The 13,651-nt window shown below is 33.3% G+C and overlaps 1 protein-coding gene across 2 annotated transcripts in view; it reads right to left on the reverse strand.

Moving 5' to 3' along the window:
• Positions 1-9,171, reverse strand: part of Dhit (regulator of G protein signaling double hit) — a 170,425-nt gene extending 161,254 nt beyond the window's left edge. The window contains exon 1 of one of the 2 annotated variants that reach the window (XM_089642729.1): positions 9,039-9,171. The gene's annotated coding sequence lies outside the window, so the exon portion shown is untranslated. The remainder of the gene's footprint in view (positions 1-9,038) is intronic. The other variant, XM_089642730.1, reaches the window with a different exon arrangement.
• Positions 9,172-13,651: the final 4,480 nt, after the last annotated feature.

Genomic DNA, 13,651 nt, shown 5'->3' on the forward strand with positions numbered 1-13,651 from the left:
CCTTTGCTATTTGTCATGGTGTCACCACTTTGATACCCTTAGCATACCATTGTAAAGTGTTTTTAATTATATTACTGTTCGTTTTCTAGTAATCAGATAATATTTATAGCATGTACAAATTATAACCACATATTAAACCAAATATGTATATTTAGTAAGATTCCATTTTTAAAATGATTAATTACAAAAACTCATAGAAAATCAGGAATACTATTAACTTACGAAAAAATGGAAACCAATTTATATCACCTAATTTTAAAACAACCCAAATGCAAAATCATTATTATTAAAACAAAAGTAATGTTATATAGTTTATTCATTAAACGCCCAGAAGGCTTTTAAATGTAGGTAGTATAACTTAAGAAGAAATAATGAAAATAAAATGTCAATAGATATAAAATACAACAAACAAAAATAAAAATTCAGTGATCACATTATAGATTTTCAAAATTACTACAGAAGGTTTAAGAGTAGTGTTGGAATACATATTTTATGTGATATATCCACAAAATTAGTCAAGTCACATATTTTATGTGATATATCCATAAAATTAGTCAAGTCACATATTTTATGTGATATATCCATAAAATTAGTCAAGTCATATATTTTATGTGATATATCCATAAAATTAGTAAAGTCACATATTTTATGTGATATATCCATAAAATTAGCCAAGTCATATATTTTATGTGATATATCCATAAAATTAGTCAAGTCACATATTTTATGTGATATATCCATAAAATTAGTCAAATCACATATTTTATGTGATATATCCATAAAATTAGTCAAGTCACATATTTTATGTGATATATCCATAAAATTAGTCAAGTCACATATTTTATGTGATATATCCATAAAATTAGTCAAATCACATATTTTATGTGATATATCCATAAAATTAGTCAAGTCACATATATTATGTGATATATCCATAAAATTAGTCAAGTCACATATTTTATGTGATATATCCACAAAATTCGCCAAGTTAATATTCGACACAACCAAGTTAAGAACCATGGCTCCCCTCTCTGGCACAAAAAGTGAAACAACACAAAACTGCGCTATATAAATGTTATGTTATTATAAGAGCTCTTTTTTTTTTAAATACATCTATTTCAATTTCATTTTTGTGTTCGGTAATGAATGAATGCAAATCATGACTCCGTGGTCTCCGTGGTCGAGGGGTAAGGCTTTCGGTAAAGCTGGAGGTCACGGGTTCACAGCAGTTAATGTACGAAATATATGTCGGTTCCATCCGATCGGCATTTGGCGAGGTTGATAGATTTGGTAATAAGGTATCCACATAAACAGCAATGTAATATTTTGTAAAATATCTGGGTAAAATTCAACTCATATTTACTTAATATTAGAATAAAAATATTTTTAAAAAAACTTCGGGAGGTGATTTTACATGATGGTAGAGGTAAAAAAGGAAAATTACACTCACAGGGCTTTATTTTTACTTAAGGGGTGGGAAAATGGCATCCTCGACTTTTTTTACCTTTCACTTTGTGTAGCATCATGAAATCGAACCGAATTGGAAATAAGGGAAAGTTACCAGGTATTAGAGTAAAGTGCACAAACTTCGGGAGGTAATTCTACATGATAGTACAAGTAAAAATGAAATTCCAACGTTTTAAGTAAAATATTGTTGTTTTAACGGTTGATCAATAACCGAGTTTTTTGGTGTTGAAAATCAAAGGATTTTTTTCCATTACGGCCCACGCTAAAATAGTATGAATCATTTTGATAAATCAAGAGTTTTTGTCATCGATAAAATCGTCAAAATTATACCGCTTACTCACTAAATGGGATATTTGTTTTGACCGACCGTAACCTAACAACTGATTGGCTTTGCACCACCTATGTATCTATGCGAACGAGGAGATACCCACGACGGATATATTTTATAATAACGAGCACAATACAAAATTCAAATAAAACAGAAATAAGAATATTATCCTCAACTAATTTTACCATTTTTTTGGCTGCAATCTTATTGCATGACTACAAAGGTCTACACGAATTTATTCGTAATCTAGAAATAAATTTAAATTAGTAACTATACGAAGAAAATTAGATTAATTCTTAGATTCAAATTTGAGATCGACAAAGATTAGATCACAATGACTGAGAGGTAAGTGGCGTTGTTAAAAATCCTTGGTTCGATTCCCAGCTACGACCGTTACCTTTTTTATTTTCTGCGTCTTGATCTATTTCATAATTCATTTTGATTTATTAGTATTATAGTCTTCTTCAATGATTAAATATTACATCGATCGGTATAACCTTAAAAAATTATTGATATAAAATAAATTTCTCTGCATTTTCCTGAAGTTGAAAGAAACATGGTGTATATTTTCCTGGCAAAAATAAAAATGTTCAATTGAATTGGTTTGTAAAATGATTAGCAATCAGGGAATCAACAATAATCTAATATCTAATCAATTGGAAGACACGTCTCATGGGGGATGTAGGAAATGAAAAGTAATTTTGTTCGCGCCACCATCCCGAAGGACTGCTGGGTTGAAAATATCTACTAGCGACTTTGCAACGACATTTTATATTATGACTTATTATTACGAGTATTCCTATGTGTGTATCTCTTTCATGATATGTTATTCGGCTAAGCACGTATCCAATTCAAGACACACAATTTTTTACGTTTCTTGTGTCTGTCAGTTTTAATATTCATTTTGGATTGAAGAAGCTTAAATTGTGGCACCTTAAAAGAAATGTTCCAGTGTCCCAGTGACTTTGCTGTCACCGGAACAGATTATTTTTACTTCATAAACAAATTGCAAAAAACTATTGGCGAAAAATTATGCTCTCATGTTCACCTATTGAGACAGGTTATATACTTCTAATTTTTATGTGATATAACTATGATCGAAAATTGGAACCAAAATATTATGACGTCATATGATTGCCTAGCTATATCCACCAATGAAAAACTCTGAAAGTCTATGGAATAAATTTTCAGAGTTTTTCATTGGTGTATAGTATAATAAGTAGGCTACGGATGAGAATTTTACTGTCTTTATATTGGCATATCTATGGTATTTTAGGACCAATTTGTTTCATACAAAAGCCCAAAGATTTAGAAATAGTGAGTAGATTATTAATGATTATATGCCATTTCTTCATTACGTTCGCATTCACATTCACGTACATGCACAAATTTTTATTGCTGTTCTTATTTATCTGTCACCGGCGATTCCGCACGGGAACTATATTTTACACTTCAATGAATGTGGACTCTATTTATATTTAACTCAGTGCAGTGAGAGATGTGGCAGAATGCGAGTCAAAATCGAACAAAACGCTTTGAATTACGACAGATTATTAAAATTACAGCATCCTTTCTTTTTTAATAGATAAAAATAATAATAATGATGATTTATTGTCTTCTTTTCTTAGTAATATATAGAGATAATGATATCCTCACTGGGATCTCCCGTGCTGAGGATGTCATTTACATATTATAATTTAATTATAAGAAATTAATATTACAACACAGTTACATATGAATTTAATTGTAAACATATATCATGTAGTATAATTTTAAAATAAGTAAGATAGTGTTTTTTTTGTAAAGTTCAGTTTAGTAGATTCGGTTTTAGTCTATGTTTGATATCAGTATATTTTCTATTTCAGATCTCCCTATATTAAGTATCCAGCTTTTTATTTGAGATTTAAATGTTAAAGTGTTGAGGTTTTTGAGTGAGGGTGGTATTTTACTGTAGAGTTTAATACTATGATATAAGAAGCTTTTTTTCCCAAAAGTTGTATTAGTAGTTATTTGTTGGATAAGTTTTTGACCATTAGATCTAGTGTTTCTATTGTAAGTGTTTGTTGTTATTTCTTGGGTTTTGTACTTATGAATAAAATTGAGTATATTTTTAGAATATAGTTGTTTAATTGACATGATGTTAAGATTGGTGAAGATTTCGTCAGTGCTAGTTCTTACTGGAACTTTCAATATAATTTTCATTATGGCTTTTTAAGTTTTAATTAGCGGATTTAGTATATTTTTATTTGCACTACCCCATCCGATAATACCGTATTCTAACAGTGATTGGCAGAGAGCCATGTAGATTTTGATTAAGTCTTTTTTTAATGAGCACATTTCTAAATCACGTGTCACTGTGCTCGTACACGCCAATTTCCGAAACTGCCCAACCGATTTCCAGCTTAAAACATAGGATAGTTTTGGATACAATATTATTCACCAAATTGCACTACATAAAATTTAAGTTCATTTACTACAAGTGAAAGCAGAAACATTGTTTAGATTTCAGAATCAATCTTCATTTACCTGAGCTTCACAGATGAACTCATAGAGGGCAGTGCATAGAGCTTGCGTGGAAGTCCGCAAGATGGCAGCTAGTAGCCAGTAGTCGCCAGGGCCAGTGAGAATGTTCCTAGACAAACTTACTGTTTACATATTCCATTTAGCCAGCTTCTAGTTAGGTCGACTATCGAGTCACCATTGTAATACGCGGAGTATTAATAAATCCCTGATTTATCACAGAGAACCATTTATTTATAATCTCCTTCTATGACGAGTTGGAGAACTGTTTGTGGGAACACAACAGTATCCATTAAAAATTAAGAATTTTATTTTATTTATTACACTTAAATATGAGATGAATAAACATTGAGAAAAAAACTGTGTATGGAAAGTGTTTTCTATGGATCGTGTTCGTACTGTCACACTATGAAAGACATATACTTCAAGGCAAGGTTATAAGAGACATCGATACCGGTCGCATTTTTACTCATTTTCTATCGTATTGAACAATAATCACAATCTGCTGAAATGATCGACATCAAATGAAACGTCATAACAATATCTACGATTGATGTGACTTTCGCATGTATTCTATATATATCAAATGCATCAAATGCATAAAATATCCGACAACAGATAAAAGGCGGTCTACACAAAATGAGGTCTACATAAAATGCGGTCTACACAAAAGGTGATCTGTGTCAGAGCAACCTCTACCAGGGACCACTAGATCTTTATTTAAATAAAAATGCAAATATTCATTCATTTATTGTTAATAAATTTAATTTGTAGAGCTCCATTTTATTTTTTTTATTTTTTATATATTCAATAATATTGTTATTAGGTTTATAAAAACAATTTATTTTTAAACAAGTTCTGCTGTGTAATTATTATTACGCGTGGCAGCTGTTTTGCCCTCTGAAGGCATTATCAACAGTTTGATTCAGAGGGCGAAACAGCTGTCACGCGTAATAATAATTACACAGCAGAACTTGTTTAAAAATAAACTGTTTTTATAAACCCAATAACAATATTATTGAATATATAAAAAATAAAAAATGCAAATATTCGTTTGTTCAACATCTTAAATCTTAAAAAATTCTTCACCGATTGCTTTGAAAGTTTGAGACAACAACGTTGCATTTGAAATAAGCATGTGTTTTTATAATTTTATATACCTATTATAGTATATATATGTCACATGTGAGAAGTAAAATAATATCTTTTTAAAAACAGAGCCATTTGTTGGACGTAAAACAACGAGCGCTATTATTTTTATATGCACAGACAGACAGAGCCACAGCAACGCGTGACAGGGTACAGCTAATTAATAATATAATGATATTAAAAGTATACAATCTGCTTTAAACTTATACTACTAATTGCCACCTTTATTTGATTGTGCGTTAGTTTAGTCGCCAAGTGCTGGTTGGATTGACTCCATCTATCTTGCATTAATTTTTCAGGAATTAAACACTGTTTCCAGGCAATTTCCTCGAACAGCCGTCACAGTAGAATATTCAATATGGGGGTTTTATTAAAATAGAAATGAATTAAAATAATATGGAGGTGTATCCCCACCGCATGATATTACTTATATTGTATGTGAAAAAGCAGCTGGACATATTGATTTCACATTACATGACAGAGTTTATATTGAATTGGTTACGTCACGTTACTATAGGAATCTATTGTAATCGTCCAATTAGACAGGTCAATCACTTTAGGTATTGTAGGAACACCCTGCACCCCCAAATACACTTGAAGACAGAAGAAGACACTTAATAAAACTAAAGTCTTTCCAATAAAATTGTTTTTTTCACCTAGCTATGGTACGCCTTTAAACACAAACCGTCTTACTAAATAGATTTTTACTCGCCAGTTTAACGTTGATGCGGTAAAGCCGGCCTTGAGCTTGCTTTCATACCGTACCAACCAAAAAAACGCAATAAGTGATGAGTCAAGTTTTTCACTGTTCTGACCTTACGCACTACGTAATGTGTGCACCACGATTTTTAGAAAGGCTTTACTTAAAAATGCGCTGTGAATATAACGCAGGGCGTAAGGTCGGAACAGTCATAAACTTGACTTATTACGTGCGGCGTTTGTATGGTATAAATGGCCTTAAACCATACATAAGGCCGGCTTTACAATACACCAATATTGGTATGTATATAAAATTCGGCGTCTAATAATCTGATTATTAAGACGGGAGGAATGAAACATTTAAAAACGGTTCAATATAAAATTAATTCAACTGCTGGAAATGATTAAAAAATTGTTTCTTCTTTGCGTTATACCTAACCCGATAATACGTGATAAACCTACTTGATTCTTTGCTTTGGGGGGCGGTCTGTCTGATTGACAATACGTTTTTAACAGACCGATTGCCATCTATAATGCACAGACGGAATTTAGGCGTGCTGAGTTTGTTCTACAGATATTTCATAGGAGTCTGCTAACAGCAGCCTTCAAAAAAAATCCCAGAATATTCAAATCTACTAACGAGCTGTTTCGAAGAATTTGAACAATTCATCAAATTTCCTAGTTAATATTCAAGTTATGTGAAAGTCCTATTCAAATACTTTTACTGTCTAAGGAAGGGTTGTTTCGCAGAATTTGAAAAATTCATCAAATTTCAAAGTCAATTTTCAAGTCCTGTGAATGTTCTATTCAAGTTATGTTATTATATCATTATGGGCGAGATGCTTCACAGAACTGAAAAAATAGAAGAATTGGAATAGAACTTTCGATGAAGTTGAAAATTAACTTTGAAATTAAATGAATTGTTCAAATTTCTTGAAAAAACCCATCCTAAGTAATGTGAAATAACCAATTCATGAAAATAGAACATGAATATACCATTCACAGAGCTCGAATTAAAACTTCGAAAATTTTAAGAATTATTCAATTTCTGTGAAATAACCCATCCTTAGAATTATCTTATTATAACAGAAAATCATAATATATTATATACAAATTTATTTCCCAAAAATAACAAAGTTTTATACCTGGAATCCGACTTAGTAGACACACAAATTTATTTATCATAATTTTCGCATTGCATACTATCATTATAGCTTTCCGAACCCATTTTCCATATTATGTTCCTGTCAAATCGAATAATTCAGTTTACACTAAGAGCAATCGATTCCAGAGATAATGTAAACACTTCGCATTAAAGGAACGTAAAACATATTTATGGATTTTATCTAGGCCGATTCGGCGCACACCGAGGATGTGTTTATTATACGTACGCTATTTCTACAAACAGGGATACCTACAGTACAGATATTTTATTTTGAGAGGCGAAAAATTTACATCAGAAAATCAACTAAATTAAGGTCAGTTTTAAATACGTTCACTACAAGAAAATAAACATTTTTTGTTGGAGTTTCAACAGTCCAAAAGTTGATTTACGTCAAAAGCTTTGGTCCTAGAATATCTAATACCATTTGATAACGTTTTTCAGTGGTGGGTTCCAATTTCGAAGAGGTAGTATTTTCTGTACAATATGTACTATTTTCTGTCTATGTTTCTGACGGTAGAGGTTCAAAATTATCACTTGCAATATTTGACTGGTTTCAAAAAAGAAACAAAGGACAAAATATGGCATTAAACATTAACAATTTTACGCGTAAGAATAATGAAAATTATGCGAGAAATATATGTTGATAACTAAGGAATCATATTACAGCATTACAAAGACTTTTTAGAAGTTCTTATTCGTCCAAGAACATCGCGGATACCTAGATTCTGATATGGTCTGCCAAAAGATCTCCAAAGCCACACACATAAAAACACATTGGAGATGCATGTCTTTGAATAATAACTAGACTAACATCCAAGAAGAATAGCAGATCTGCTGAGAAAAATCATAAGTTTCTGGAATTTATAAAGACTAAATACTATGACCAATCGCAGATGTCGCTAAGAAGAAATAATATAAATAACATCAAATAAGAGAACCACTGTGACGCCTACTGAGTTACAATTTCGACCACTATAATGTCACTGAAATATGCAGTACTTGTTAAAGAAAAATCGAAAAGTTGAGGCTTTGGTTTATTTATTTATACCCTGGTCAACCAGAGTGTCCTGAAACCATTATTGTAGGACATATTATTCATGCTAGAACATCTTCTCTGCCCTGTGGTATCTTGAACAAGTTGTGGCGACAACTAAGGCTGAAGTTTTCAGCCACACGTATAAGCCATAGCATTCCAAGAGGAATGGACTATTAATAGAGTTATGAATTATATTAAACCTAAGTATTGCAAGATTTGCGTAACGTCTGTTTTCTAGTTTAAAACTATCTATTGCAAGATTTGCGTAACGTCTGTTTTCTAGTTTAAAACTATCTGTTGTCTCAAGTAAGTCATGTGGTGCATATATAGACATACCTGAGTTTTTTGATTTTTCCAGCAAATTTATATATTTAGTTTGGAGTCCATTCACCATTATCAGCTTATTTCTTATAACGCCATCGAACTATTATTGCATCTGGGTCATTAAACAGTATTCATGTTCTGATGTTGAAGTTTGCAAGCTGGGGTGAGCTCTTATATGTGGTCCGAGAACGTTAGTTTGGGATCAAAGACGATACCGAGATCTTTAATCGTAGAAAATACCTCGGTGCTGTGTCTCTGTTTCGATCTCTATAAAGTGATTGGAATACGTTATAGCTTAATGAAAGTCGGGGTTGGTTGATTGGTAGGTAAAATTAAGAGGTAGGTTTTACCTTTCCCGTGATCCATGCGCGGCTATCGTGGCAGTGGCGTGGCAGTGGCGTGGGCCCCGGGCCGTGTAGTGGCCCCGCCCCGGCCCCCGCCGCCGCCTCACCGCACGCGCGCCATTGCCCCCGCGCGCCCCGCGCCCCCGCCTGCCGCGCGCGCGCTCATTCAGCGAGCGGGGGGCACATCGTGCGCAGGATATCTGAAACATGGAAAACAAGCCTGGATAAGACTTTGACAGATGAGCCTGAAACATGGAAAATAAGCCTAGTTAGGACTTTGAGACATGACCTTCAAAGATGGAAACAACGTTGGTTAGGGCTTTGACACATGAGCTTGAAACATGGAAACAAGGCTGGTTAGGACTTTGACATATGAGCTTGAAATATGGAAACAAGACTGGTTGGGATTTTAAGACATGAGTTTGAAATATGGAAACAAGGCTGCTTAGGACTTTGACACATGACCTTGACATATGGAAACAAGGCCGATTAGGACTTGGAAACATGAACTTGAAAAAATCGACCCGTAAAAACTTTATTTTTTAATGTAAACGTCTTTTAAAACTTACAAATTTATTTTTTATTTTTTTCCGAGGATTGAACATCAGAAGGTACGGATTCAATTCCCGTTGGCGGCATTTTTTTCTACTCGGGAGATATTTTCAATTTGATATTTAAGACGACTAATAATTGCTTATAATAATTTATTCATTACTTCACACTGATATATAAAGAATATTACATTTATGAAAAATCAGCTTGGTCAAAACTTTGACACATCATCATAGATGGCCGACGGTGTAGAAAATTCTTATACAAAACATTGAAAATTCGGTATTTCATTTGTGTGTCAATAAAATCCATGTCACAAACAAAACACAAAGCCAATTTCGAAGAGCAGCGCCGTTGTTAAAGGGGAAATTCCTCAGGAATATCTTCGAGAGAGTAGATCTGAAAAACAAGAGGGATATGGAACAATATCATCATATTGAATCACTTGATACCGTATTTATGGCCGTTTTATTTGAACGGTGATATTCACAAAATAACTAGAAAGTAAAGGTTAATTTCTTGGAAATAAATTACACCTTTTGTCCCACCAGATACATTAATACAAACGTTAAGGGGATGAATGCCAACATTTCCTTGCGGAGACTGGTTGTTGGAGAACAAAAGAATATGTCAGAATTGTTCATTTTCACATTATTTAGCCAACGTAGCAACACAATGAAAAATTCATAACTCGTTTATTTTTTTAATTTCTATTTAATAAAACCATTGGTTCAGGCATTAAAGTGACTTTGATATATATGTAAAAATTCTATTCAAGGCATATTCTTTGGAAACAACGCAACAAAGGTATACGTCAACTCGTCACTAGTTAAATCAATGTCCAAGAATATTTAAGTGATGATCTACTTGTTGATTATAAATAATTGGGTAAGGGGTAGACACGCCGAGCCTCGAAGATCATCAGCCAAGATTCCATCAGCAGTTAATAGCGTCTAATTGATGCAGGAGTGAATATTGAGGGCCCACTTGTTTCCACTCTAACGTGCACGTTGCCTTGGGATTCCAACTTGAGAGGCTGAATATTAATGGGTTATGCTCCCAATCGTTCAAGCTCTCCATTACGAAGATTTTTGATGGAATAGGGTAGCAAATCGTTGAGATTTAAAATTCCCTCGAAGAAGTCTCCCCTCGAAAGGTCTAAATCCAATTTATATGGAATTTTGGAGAAGAGAAATAATCTTTATAAGTGGTGACTGGTGGACGAAGTTCACCACGAACTATGACAATTATTTGAAGAGTCTCCAATAAAAAGATTAAAAAAACTAGAATTACTCCGCAGCTTTGGACATGTAGCATGAGTGAAAAAAGGCAGACCAACAAAGGAGGCGGCTTTAAAACTCAGGTGGAGGGAGGGTGATGAAACAACACCCAATTGTCCTAAGGAACTGGAAGAAGATAGCAAGAGTCAGGACAGCAATTGGGACGTTTCCTAATAGCAGCCAGTCCTCTCCTAGGGCCATAGCACCAATGATGATAATATTTTCATTACCAAATAAAAATGGCTTTTATCAATTTGGCCCGAAAATTATTTTTCTCTCACCGTGGTCTACCTTAATGATTACAGTTGTTACCTGAATTTCGTCAAAGGCATCTTGTATGACGTTTTCTATCATTTCTGTTATTCCATCGAACATCCTTATATTTATATGGCCAACTTTTTCCCATCATCGTTGCCTTGCTTGCGGTCAAATCTTTTGATCAAACTATGACCACATTCCTTTTATATATTTCACCAACTTCTTCTTTCATGAAAAATATTATTTCTGCTGGATAATTTAATTTGGCTTCAAATACGAATTATTCTTTAGTACGCTAAAAGGGCAAATACGCGTTTAATTGGTCTATATTAACCACATTTAAATGAACGCCGTTTGAACTGCCCTACCGCGGTCAATCCAATTCACTAAAGTTAATATCATACCTATTTTTTTGCGCATGTGAGAAATGAGTGTTGACTAATAAAATCAAGGCGAGAAACTTCCATTGGTTGATTATTAAAATTTCCTAAATTTATTCCGAAGCAAGGTGAATTACTATTTATTTTTGTAATGCTATACACCATAAATGTTTGGAATGCCAATGTTGATCGCTACAATTTATGGCCAAGGCTTTTTCAGATCATTCCTGCCAGAGACATGTGGATTTCGAAACTTTTATAGTTTTATATATTTTTACTCCACTTACTTTCATATTAGATTTCATACAACATCTAAAGGAAATAAAACCTTGTTGAAATCAAAACAGAACTATTTATGACATGACACACTTTTAATACCCATTTTTCTGTAAGTTTGACCTCCATCTCTTTCATGGCCTGCAAAGGCCCGAGAAGGACTTTAGCTAGAGGCCTTCAAATTGTGTTATCACCATAAATTATTTAACCTTATTTCTTTCAAAGTAGTAGTAATTTAGTAATCCCTTTACCCTAGAGTCACCGAGGATGTAATTAGATGTTTGGCAACGTATTCTGGTTCCACAACGTGGTCTAGTATCAAAGCTGTCTTTCCAGTAAGGTTGTAACGGGATAAATCAAGTACCCCGTTAATTTTATTATTGGCGTGGAGTCCTTACGTCTGGCGACACTGTTGAAGAGCTGTTCGGAGTTGTCTGACGGAACGACATGAGGACGATTTGGTATTCGGGTAGCGGCGCTTGCAGTTTGACGGACGGGAAGAGGAACTCCGCGGGTCGGCGTCGACACAAATTAGTGAGATTCTTTCATCATGCATTATTCCTATAGATTTATTTTAAATATTGGTTTACTATAATTTATAAATTTTATATGGAACTGATCTCGTAATGAGATTAAAAATAAGAATCATTGTTTGATTACCCACAATTTTTAACTTAACATTATTTCACAATAACTGGTTATTTTTTATACAAAAATAAGACCGATCCACTAATTAATTCTTCTTTGAGGTTAGTCGCACCCTGAGATTATATCTATTTGTTAATTTTGAGTCTCATGCTATATTGTTTTACAATAAATTACATTTCTGCTAATGAATCTTTTATTTAAGATTTACTTTAGTAGCATTAAATAAACTGTTACATTGGCGTCCTACGCGTCATGTTCATAATAGTTAACGTTAACCATACAGGAATCAAATATTCTTCATCATCTTCACTTATTTCTATATCCGGATGTCTCCCGAAGAATATAAGTTCCATTAAATTTACTATGTGGGTATAACTGAAGAAAAAACTATTAAAATAAAATTTTAAAAACCCGCAGAACAGTAATCAAAGCATTGCCAGTTATCTCGTTATTCCTTGGGTCATTATTTAACGGTTCATGGTCAATTGATTACGACGTTGTAGGTTTACATAGTATATCTCTGATGTGTAAATAACATTCCAGACATCATGGCTTTCCTCGACTTTAACTTCCTCTTGGTCCATCTAAATCAGAGGTTCCCAAATTTTTTTGCCCCGTAGACCACTTGCCAATTTTTTTTTCCGTAGACCCCCTGCCTGCCGAACATTGAATTTTCCTAAAACTATTAACGTTCCATTGGTCAAATCAAAATAATTTATTTTTTTAGTAAAAATATTCCCTTCCCTTGCCTGACCAACAACAGGGTGGCGGTATAGTTGCTCTGTCTTTACATTGTGCAGACAGGGGCACCCTTGTGAGGTATTACATCACCAAATGAAAATGAAGCAGGATAAGCAACGTGAATTTCTTTCTGTAGCTAGCCCTACAGAACTGCCCCTTAAGTTCTTTGTCAGTGCTTATTGCGGTCAGTTCTTCTTGTCACATGATATCCGATTTTTCAACTTTGCATTTCCATAGTCAAAATGTCTTCAAACTTAGTTTTGAAGTCTGTGTGAAGTGCATTTAAATGTTGAACATCATTATTACCAATGTGCAATATTTTGCTTAAATGTATTAATTGTGACGAGAAAAAGAACGTAAACTCTATTTATATACCTCAATTAGTTTACGAAATATAAAAATACAAATATCAAATAAGTAATTTCTCAGTCTATTATATTTGTGTTAGGTCTATTGTGTCATTTAAGGAACTCCTAAATGTTGA

Source organism: Hesperophylax consimilis, chromosome 18, assembly GCF_061612785.1.
Source record: "Hesperophylax consimilis isolate HC1 chromosome 18, BYU_Hcon_1.0, whole genome shotgun sequence".
NCBI lineage: Eukaryota > Metazoa > Arthropoda > Insecta > Trichoptera > Limnephilidae > Hesperophylax > Hesperophylax consimilis.